We start from the raw sequence: 11,561 nt of genomic DNA on the forward strand, positions 1-11,561 counted from the left end.
GAAAATATTCAGCTGGAGTAGGTTTAGAACAGGTATACCAGCGTATGGCTAGTGGGGAAGGTTTGTGTTATAACGAAAGGCTGGATAGGCTGAGAATATTTCCAGGAGGTTGAAAGGCGACCTGATAGACATTTAGAAATTATTGACAGTTCGGCTAGAGTTATCTGTAACTGTATTTTCTCCAAGGAGGGGCACTTCAACTCGAGATGGCAAATGTTTAAAGTGAAAAGAGGGATTTAAAATAAGACATGAGAGGCTTTTTTAACAGAGGATGGTTTATGTGTGCAATTCACTTCCTGAGGCAGTGATGAATGAAAGTACATTTACAATATTTACAGGATATTTGGATCGATAAATGAATTGGAAAGTTTCAGTGGGCTTAACAAAAGCTATTCATTCATGCCGAGTACATTATTTATTTCCAAGAGGGAAGTTCAAAATCAACCACGATATTATGGATCTGGAGAAACATGCCAGCCAGACCAGATAGATATGGCAGTTTCCTTCCCTATCAGGCATTAGTGAATCAGATCTACAACAACTGATTCAACATCATCATTAAACTCCAGGTATCTATTTAAATAAAATTCCAGCATAGCCATGCCAGAGTTTCAACCCGTGCCCACAGAATTATATCTTGACATTCATATTAACAATGCAGTAATAATATCACAAGGGCATTATTAACCCTCAATTGTTACAAGAGCCGTCACATGCGACTCGTTTTGTTTGGCATTATGTGCAGTATGAGCTGGTAGGAGTGAAAGGCCTGTTTTCATGCTGTGTGAGTCTATGACTTTGACGCGATGAAACTGGCAGCTGGTTTGGATGAACAGCAGTGTTGACAGTTTAATTGATCTCCTTCTGGGATATGTAATCTTGCTGGTTACTCTGGAGGTTCGTCTGCTCATTGAGCCCTTCCCATACACGGGATTGTTGAATAGTCTGTCCCCAGTTTGACTGAGTAACTGAGTTTCCACTTCAGCAGGTAATTGAATCCCGCATTGCTCTGGTTTCTCTGTGATATCAGTGTCCTTTTATCTACCCAGGATGAACGATTGGTTCAAATCATCTCCACGCAGACGCAAGTCCCGTTGTCCATGTTGTGAATGTGTTTTTATTCTTCCTGATATACCCACAGGGTGTGGATGTCGCTGGTCAGGACAGCATTTGTTGTCCATCCTGATTCGCTGCTGTCTCGCTGCATGAGAGACATGGATTCGATCCCAGTCTCGTGTGACTGTGTGCAGTTTGCACATTCTCTCTTTGCTTGTGTGAGTTTCCTCCCACAGTCTGAAGGTGTGCAGATTACTGGGATCAGCCATGGAAAATGATAGGAAATGTAATAGGTATGGAGTCTGGGTCTATTAGGATGTGCTTCGGAGGGATGGTGTATACTGGAAGGGCCGAATGGCCTGCTTTCCCACACTGTCGTCATTCTCGGATTAAGGGTCAGCTATGTTGTTCAGATCCTGGAGTCATAATTAGGCAGGATTGGATAAAGATGGTAGCATCCCCTGTATAAGCGACGTACATGAATGTGATTGCAGGAAATTAAAGGCATGTTCTCTGTTCCTGAGGTCAGGCTTCCATTCCAGGTTTTATTCGTCGAACTTTAACATTAACAGTTCCGTGTGTGAGTCCCCAAGGATGAATAGCTTTTTATATAACCACAACACCACCTTCCCCAGGCTGCAGTATTGATTGGGAAGAAGAAGGTGATTCTGAGCTGATGCGAGCAAAAGCAGAGGCCAATGTCAAAACCACTGATCCAAACAGGAAAATGAAAATTCGAACCTTGCCACCCCAAAGTTTAAGTCTCCACACGCTTTAGATGCGCCAATCGGCTGTCTCAGCAACATGTACTGTTTATTGTCATAATATTATAAATTGGGGCAAGTATCCCCTTCCGCCCCGCTTTTGACCAGGAGCTGTCCCAACCTCGGAAATACATGCGCCTCTCTCCTGTCATTCCATCCCAATTTCCAATTGGATCTTCGTGCATGCTTCACACAGTTTCTCTGATTCTGGGTCTGGAACTGAGATTATGTGTGATTGCATGCAGCAGTTGGAACTGCCTTGTGTGGGCAAAGTGATGCTAAACTGTAATGCTATTGAAGCATACGATTCAACAATATTCTGCATTGTCCCAAGAGTTTGGAGAGTTTCATTAATCCGATTCTCCAATACTCTCAGTCATGGAATCTCCACAGTCTCTGCGGATGCTAAAGTTAAAGATTCGGTTCATTCTGCGTTCCCACATGCCTGTCGCTAAGTCCTGATATTGTACATTCTTCCTGACATTTCCTCTGCTATCATACTGGTTTCAGTTTGCAAGCGTGGTCTGTGGAATGCTGTCACCGTTCAGTCGATCGTATTCTGCGTTGTGATTGCAGCGACCCCGGCTCGAATCCACATCATGGCGGTCAGTTCTCTCCAAGTACTACTTTTGGTGAAACACGGCCAGAAATTAATCGTTTTTTACAAGATTATATTCTCCGAGGTGATGATCTGTTTTCCATCGAATTTTGTTCTCTGATATTTCTGCGTTTCATGTATCAGGATTTAAACCCAAAAGTTGTCGAAGATGTCTCTCCCTCGCACTCTCCCTAGCTCTCTTTTCCGTCCCTCATCCCATTTGACTGAGGCATTGCACAATCTAACATACATTTTCAGGTTGATACCATCCAGTCTGTTCTATTGCACTCACTGTTGCTGGGTGACCATGCGCCAATCTCTTCATTGGCACCTTCAAATTATTCGATCCGTTTAGATATCGTGGCTGTGAGATCAATTCTCTTTTAGCAGCTTTTACTGACATGGACCAGAGATTATTGGAGCATGAGGTTCAATAAAAGGGCAACTGGGGAAAAGAGACTCTGTTGGAAAAGATCCCCCATGAAGGCTTTCTGCGATAGCCTCGTGATATTATCGCTGGATTGTTGACACAGCAAAGTCAGGTAATATTCTGGGCTTCCGGGTTGGATTCCCACCACACCACGACGATGGTAGTATGTGAATTCAATAAATGCCTAGAATTAAGATTACTTTGTCTGAAAAACCCATCTGTTTCACTGACGTCCTGAAGGGAAGGAAACTACCGTCCTTATCTGGACTGGCGTCCACGTGACCCCAAACCGGAAGGCAATAAATGCTGCAGAGCCACTCCCGATGCTGGTACAGAATGGAAATATGTTCATTCGGCTCATTGCGAGAATTGTCCAGGGATGTGATCGCACTGGGAAAATTGCAGGAGAGATTAACTCGGATAGAGTCTAGGCAGAAGAGTTTCAGTTATGAAGGGAGACAGGACAAACTGGGGTTGTTTCTCACCGTGCAGAGTAGTTTGTGAGGGGTATGGATAAGGTAGACTGAAAGAAGCGTTTCCCATCGATGGAAAGAACGATCACAGGGGTCCAGAAATTTAATGAGAGAGACAGAAAGGTTTAAGTAGATGTGTATAAAAGCGGTATAGACCAGCAGGTGTTCGAATTTGAAACACAATGTCGATAAGGGTCAGAGAGGCAGCAACCCTTATAACCTGAAGGAATATTCAGACGTGAATATGTTCTGCCAATACCGGTAAGGCTATGGACTAAACGATTCGGGTTGGTAAGCAATTGTTTTTTTCCAAATGCACCCACAACGGGCTGAAGAGTCTCCTTTGAAACTGTCGTCCTCGGTCGTATAGTGGTTCGTGTCACCGTATGTTATGCGGGAGATAGGAGCTCAATTACTCGCTGGAGCATTGTAAATGTTTTAAAACTGTCGCTCCGTTTCCAAATGCGGGTTATTAATGCCTGTCCTTCCATTCTCCATGGGATATGTCACAGGAAGGACAGTGCTGTCTGAATTAGTGTGAGGCTGGACTGCAGATCCCCGCGAGACAGAGTGTCAGTGAAAGTACAAACACTTGACTTCCGCCACCTGCACCTTGTGTCTGTATTGGAATCTAAACCATTTAATAGAAAGAAGGAGGAAGTTGAAGAAGAAACAGGGCAAAGCAATTCAGATGTGAGTGCAGAAACATTTTCCGCAGCATCATGAGGAAAACTGACAAATGACTCTGAGAAATAGTGTCTTCCAGAACTGTCAGTTCACAGAGATGTTTTTGTTCCACTTAAGCCCTTACGAAATTGAATAACAATTTAACTAAAGACTTGAAATGTTAGAACACAACAGGCGGTGAGTCACGTGCTGGAAACAGTGTTTACAAGCCAGATGTTTGATGACTCATACTGATAGGCTGAAAGGCCGTTCGCCTTGCTCTAAAAAACTCAAAAACTGTCATTTTTCAACTGAACAAAATAGGTAAAAACAAAGTCATCAAGAAAAGTTCCAAGCATTCCACATCCTCTGCACCCGATATTGGCGAGACAGGCCGCCTACTTGCGGAGCGTTTCAGAGAACACCTCTGGGACACCCGGACCAACCAACCCAACCACCCTGTGGCTCAACACCTTAACTCCCCCTCCCACTCTCCCAAGGATATGCAGGTCTTTGGACTCCTTCATCGCCAGACCACAACAACACGACGTTTGCTGGACAAACTTTCCTCATTCCTGAAGAAGGGCTTATGCCCGAAACGTCGATTCTCCTGTGCTGCCTGACCTGCTGCGCTTTTCCAGCAACACATTTTCAGTACCGAATTTAGCTATCAGCCGCTGCGTTGGCACTTTTAGCTGTTACTTGTACCGAAGCCCGCCCTGGAGGATTGTCATCCGAAGGTCTGAGGGCGAATGTCCTGGACCACTGAAGTGCTCTCCAACTGGTGAGGGGCATGCCTGCCTGTTGATTGATGTGCAATACCCATTCCGTTGCTGTCTCCTGTGCTCGATTTCACCAATGTACCATGTCTCAAAGCATCCTTGCCTGCAGCATGTTGTTTTTTTTTAGATTAGCGTCAGTCCAAACATTATGGCACGGACGCAGCACACAGGGACTAACACTGTCAACATATTATCTGTGATGACACTAATTGGTAAAGTTCACCTGAGAATGTAACTGTTAAAAGAAAGTTTTTCGATTTACAAAAGAAAGAAGTGAACCTAACATAGTCATTCTAACAGATGTAAGACTTAACAAAAAATCAAGGTATTTTTCAAAGTTTAGTTTCAGTGCAATTACACTGTAACGTTTGGCTATAAATTCTGTATCTTACCACTGTGTACTCCACGGTCACCTGATGAAGGAGCAGCTCTCCAAAAGCTATTGCTTCCATTAAACCTGTTGGACTATGACCTGGTGTTGTGTGATTTTTAACTTCCCATTAGAATTCGGATCCCTCAATTAAAACAGAGATGAAGAAGCATTTATTCTCTGAGACAGTTCTGGATCTGTGGACCTTCTTTAAGCAGAAGACTGTTGAGGAAGGGTAATTAAAAACAGCGACGAGAGTGGGACTCGAACCCACGCGTGCAGAGCACAATGGATTAGTATTCTATCGCCTTAACCTCTCGGCCACCGCGTCACACATGCAGGCTAGCATATGACGTTATTAATAAGTGAATTGCGTAAATTGTGCAGCACAGCAGATATTTCTCCCTCGTGTTGGTGAGATGATAAATAGTACAGTACGGTACCAAGGCGATGGTCTGACCTCTGGATTGTGTGGCAAGCGCATTCCCACTGTGCTCACAGTGATCTGCACAAAAATGAAGAAAAAACTGTGTCACAAGGTCTGTTGAATTCTGTGAAGATTTGAAGTCAACGGAATGAAGAACCCGAGAAAACAGGGGGTGTTCTTTCAAGAAATAGTTGGATAGAGCTCATAACGATAGTGGAATCAAGGGTTATGGGGATAAGGCAGGAACAGGATACTGATTGAGGATGATCAGCCATGATCATAATGAATGGTAGTGCTGGCTCGTAGGGCAGAATGGCCTACTCCTGCACCTATTGTCTATTGTCTATAATATTTCCCTTGAGGAATTGTTTTCCAGACTGGAGGAGAGTGCACAGTGCTCAATGCCATTATTCGGAACACCTTTCTTCTGCTCAGATACTTTTGACACGTACTTGTGTACAGGGCAGACAATTTTAAAATCCTAAATTAGGCTAAACTGACAATTGAATTCAACAATGCAAAAACCTTGATCTGTATCATTTTCCTGGGCCGTGCGACACCAGGTCACTGTATGATCACAGCAACACAGTGAGCAAGTGTCAGAAGGAAAATGAGTGCAGTGCCAGAACGCATGCTGGGAGCAGCAGGTGACACACGGGGAAGTGCATTTCCCACAACAGGAACACTTCCCAAACAGCAGACTGCGGTGGAAGAATTCAGAGGGGGTTTACACTTTGGAATTTGATGCCAGAGAACAATGAAGATCTGTCATTGAGTCTGTTAAAGATGAAGACTTTAAGATTTCTACAGATGAAAAACAAAATGAAATGTTCATTTGTTAGTGAAGGCAAATGTTGAAATTGTATATGTCAATAATCTACCGATCTTTGGAATAAGTAGCTCGCCACTTTCCGCACTCGGGGCCAGATCTACTCGTGAAGATGATCGTATAATCCCCGGTACTAGCCATGGAATCAGAGAAACTCGGTTTGCCAAACGTTCAGGTTCAATCAGGAATGTAGAGGTAAGCATTGACGTGTTGCTCATCTGCTGCAGGTGACCAGTGCACGGTATCTCTGTTCCAGTATCGTGGGCTGTGCTGTGCCGAAGTTTTAACTTTGAGCCTCACATGGACCAGCTTCAGTTTGTCGTCGTCTTGAGGGGTACAGATAGAAGGTGATATTGAGTAAAGCCAAGTTTATGGGAAAAGAGTCGTGTTTGTGGATTGAGAAACGACCTTTTCTGGATAATAACTCCATGATCAACAAACATACTGGAAGTATCTAAAAGGTGGAGAGATATGTGTGGAGAGAGAGTCAAAGGTGATTTTTCAGCCGTTGGATAACGTTTCCCATGTGTACTGAGTTAAATTCCGGGAAAACAAATGTTGAAATGGTTTCATGTTACGCAGTTTGTTACAAACTCACAAAGGTAATTGCAATAATAAAAAAAAATCACATAGGACCGTTTGAACATTGTGTTGAATTGAATTTTGGTCTGAGCATATTTTATCTTAAATGGCGTGCTGCAGAGAGGTACAGAGGGTAAACAACACAAAAGGACAGAGTCTTCTTGGTGGATTTCTTGGGTGGAGTTAAGAATGTACGAAATATACATAACATCATGTGAATGTGGTCAAATCTTTAAAGTAGGTGTTGCGTCTCCAAGTGACGATTCAATTCCTACTCATTAGGATATAATACCTATCTGCAGTTCTTTTAGGACATCAGCTCAATTTGCAGGGTTTCACTTTGAATAATACGTCACACCTTACCAAACCATGAACTTTTTATACTCAATCTTAATGAGTTGTACGTGTTCATGAAATGTCTTTGTGTCTGAAGTCAACCAAATTCGAAATTGTTACGCAACCAAACTGACTTTCTCTCAATGGTAAATTCCCTCCTCGTATGTTTGTTTGTGTATCTTTTAAAACACTATGAAATCAGCTTCTACGCTTTATTTCTGGAAAGTCGTTCACAATTTAGCTAACTCTATTGAGTGGACAAAACTCTCATCCAAACTTTTCTTAATGATTCACTAATGGTTTTGAAGCTCTAACTAAAGTTATTTATTCACTCGAATTAGGGCATTTCCCCGATTTCGTCATTCAAACTTCGCGTTATGTGAAAATCTCATTTGTTTACTTCAAACTTGCGTATTTCTACTCCAGCATTTCCAAATCTCATGAATAAACTCCTTCATTCTTTCTATCATCCCGTTTGTATCCTTTCTGATATTTTTATGTCTCAGTAAACAACGTCACTTGGCTTTCTAATATCTTGCCATCCAGGAAAAAGCGTCTGTGCCCTTTCTAATCTCTTTACATGTTTTTGGTGGAGAATGAGGATTACACACAATGCTCCCACTGAAGGTGACCTACAGATTTTACAGTTACACTATTAATTCTGCTTTTTTAAATATGACGTCTCTATGCATAAATTCCAATGAGGTAAAGTATTATCTATCCAATTCATGAACATCGTCTCCATGGAGACTAAAATTATCATTCATTCCCTTTATTCTTCCACGAAATATTCGAAACGTTTGTAAGGTCAACATCTCTAACTCCCCGTGCACTGAGTGATTCTCAGCTATTTCTAAAGGTGACTGAAGTTCAAATACTTCATTTTGTGTCTCCAGTCATTCCAGTGCAGACTGGTTCTGGACAGTAAATGCCATCACCAAAGGCCACCGTGGATCTGAAATCAACAGTTTTCACATCGTAATTGCCGTAGCTATTGTGTATCGTATGTCCGTATTCTTGTTCATTTTTTTCATCATTTCATGGATCCCTGTATTGAATTCTACTGAATGATTAATTTGTGAATGGAGACATTCCCTTCACCACTCATTCGAAACTCATGGAACATTGAATGATTTTACTCATATGCTTCCAGAGGACAGTCCTGCCATTATTGGGATAAATCAATGAACATTCGCAACGTGTCCTCAAAGGCAAGAATTTCCTTCTTCAGTTTAGCGGATCATTAATGCACTGAATCCCGTGGGTGCGTTCATTAAAACCAAAACAGTTGCAGCAAGATTTTAAAACTAAACTTTTGCAATCAGCTTGCATTGTTTCTCCCAAACATTACATTCCACATTATGGTATGTTTGTGGATGAAAGCACTTTCTGTATCTTGAGAAATTCCATTTCAATTTTGTCAAAACATTGTCATTCGCTGTTCTCACTTTCCCTTTCAGTTTCCCGTTTAATATCCCGTATTTTCTCAGTTTATCTTACGTTTTCAACAATTTCAATCAATCTCGCTCCGAGAGAATGCCACAATTTTCTCAATTTATATGCAGTGCCAGCTGTAGGGTGCGTTGAACAAGTGGAAAAGCATTGGTCACGTGAACCAAATAAAAGTCGCGGGGTGGTGGAATCTGGCCGTTTCATCGCAGTCATATTTAAAACATTTAACGTAATCTTTAGCCAAATCATATTGACAGAAAATAAGAAAACATAAACGAAAAAATTGCCGATGTTGAAAATCAAACAAAAACAGACGTTGCTGGAAAATTTCAGGACGTCTTGCAGCATCTGTGGAGAGATGGACCCAGTGAATGTGAAACGTTAACTGTGATTCATCTGCACAGATGGTGCTAGCTCACCTGTGATTTTACAGCAATTTCTGTTTTTGTTTCAGTTTGGCAGATTTTGTCACAGTTCATGAGAACAGTGCTCTCGAGAATCAAACAGACATCATGGAGCTGATAGTGTGAAATGAGACAGTAGTAATAAATGATGGAACGGCCACAGGTTCTGTCCTTATTGCGTTTGAGAGGCGTGGGGTTCAAGAGTGTTGTACTGGAAAAAACACAGCAGGTCAGGCAATATCCGAGGAGAAGGAGAATGTACGAGATAGGCATAAGCCATTCATCAGGAATTCGGCTTGTGAGTCGGGCTGAGGGACAAAGCTGAAGCCAAGTGACAACCCGCAGGCACCTTCTACTACTGACCCCGATCACGACCTCTCCTCCCATCACCAAATCATCATCTCCCAGACCATCCACAATCTCATCACCTCTGGGCATCTCCATCCACAACCTCCAACCTCATTGTCCGTGAACCGTGCACTCCCCGAATCTACCTCCTTCCAAATGATTCACAAACCTGCCTGCCCCAGTCGAGCTATTGTCTCAGCCTGCGCCTGTCCCATCCGAATCATCTCTTCCCACCTCGACACAATCCTATCTCCCCAGTCCAGGAAATGCCCACTTATATTCGTGACACCCTTATGCACTTCACCTCCTCCACGAATTTCGTTTCCCTGGCCCCCAAGGCGTCATCTTCACCATGGACATCCAGTCCCTGTACAAATTCATCTGGGGTGACAGAAGTCTGCAAGCCTTCCATTTCTTAATCGCACACCATCCCAAACAGTACTTTTCATGGACATCCTCATCCACCTGGCTGAACCACTCCGCACGATCAACAACTTCTCTTTCCAATCTTCCCACTTCCTCCATCGAAATTGGTAGCCATGGGTACCCGCATAGGATCTAGCTATGCCTGTCTGTTTGTCAGATACGCGAAACGGTCCATCTTTCGCAGTTACACAGACACTATCCTTCACCTGCTCGTCCCTACATTGATGAATGTATTGGCGTCACTTGGTGCTCCAACGAGGAACTTGAATAGCTCACTAAATTTACCAACACCTTCCGCCCCGACCTCAAATTTACCAGGATCATCTTGGCAACTTCGCTCACCTTCCTGGACCTCTCCATCACCCTCTCTGGTGACTGACTAATTAAAAACATATACTACAAGCCCACCGACTCCCACAGGCATCGACTACATCTCCACCAACCCTATCTCGTGAAAAACCTCCATTCCTTATTCCCAATTCTTCTGCCTCCACCACATCTGTTCGCAGGATGGCCAATTAAACCTCAGAAAGACCCAGTTGGTCTCCTTCTTCCACGATCATAACTTGCCTTCCCACGTGTTTGACAAAGCCCTCCAGTGCATCTCCTCCACTTCACACACCAGCACCCTTGAAAGCCACGCCTCTCAACGCAACAAGGATAGAACCTCCTGGTGCTCACCTTCCACCTAACCAACCTCCGCAGAAAACGCATCATATCCTGTCACTGACGCCACCTCCAAACAGACACCACCACCAGCGATATATTTCGCCACCCAGCCCTGCCAGCATTCCGAAATGAATATTCCCTCCACGACCCCTTCTTCATGTCCATACTTACCCCCACCAGCCCACAACCCTTTCCTGGCACCTTTCACTGCCACCAAAGGAGGAGTGAAACTCGCACCCACATCACTCCCCTCATCTCCAAAAAATGCCCGAAGGGATCATTCCACATCCGTTAGAAATTCACCTGTACTGCTACCAAAACCATCTACTGCATCAGTTGCGCCCAGTGTGGTCTCTTCTCCATCAGGGAGACAGGACACCTTCCTGCAGATCATTTCAGAGAACATCTCTGGGACACCCTCACCCACCAACTTCACCGTCCCGTGGCTGAACACTTCAACTCTCCCTCCTATCCCGTCAAATACATGCAGGACCTGGACCTCCTCCACTGCCAAACCGTTACCGCCCAACGCCTGGAGGAGGAACTCCAAACATTGCGGATTGGGACCCTAACAGAACACGGGATAAATGTGTCCTCATTTCCCCTCTCCCAAGCACAAGCCTTCAACTCGCCAGCGCCCTCTTGACCCATTCCATCACTGCCTCTTCTGACCTATTATCTTCTCCCTCCTATTCATCCTTCCATTACTTTCCAGTTATTTCCCCTCAACTCCACACCACTTCCATTTATCTCTCAGCCCCGACTCACAGGCCTTATTCCGGATGAAGGGCTTAAGCCTGAAACCTGAATTCTCCTGCTCCTCGGATGCTACCTGATCTGCTGTGCTTTTCCAGCGTAACACTGCCAACTCTGATCTCCAGCATCTGCAGTCCTGACTTTATCCTCGGAATTATCAATGACCTTGGCGTGAAGATATCCCTCGATTGCA

The 11,561-nt window shown here is 43.8% G+C and overlaps 1 non-coding gene across 1 annotated transcript; it reads right to left on the bottom strand.

Annotated features, from left to right (window-relative positions):
• Nucleotides 1-5,388: 5,388 nt before the first annotated feature.
• On the bottom strand, nt 5,389-5,470 carry trnas-acu. The gene has a single exon. It is a non-coding gene; the product is annotated as a tRNA-Ser (tRNA).
• Nucleotides 5,471-11,561: the final 6,091 nt, after the last annotated feature.

The sequence above is a fragment of the Chiloscyllium plagiosum genome, chromosome 8 (genome assembly GCF_004010195.1).
Source record: "Chiloscyllium plagiosum isolate BGI_BamShark_2017 chromosome 8, ASM401019v2, whole genome shotgun sequence".
Lineage (NCBI taxonomy): Eukaryota > Metazoa > Chordata > Chondrichthyes > Orectolobiformes > Hemiscylliidae > Chiloscyllium > Chiloscyllium plagiosum.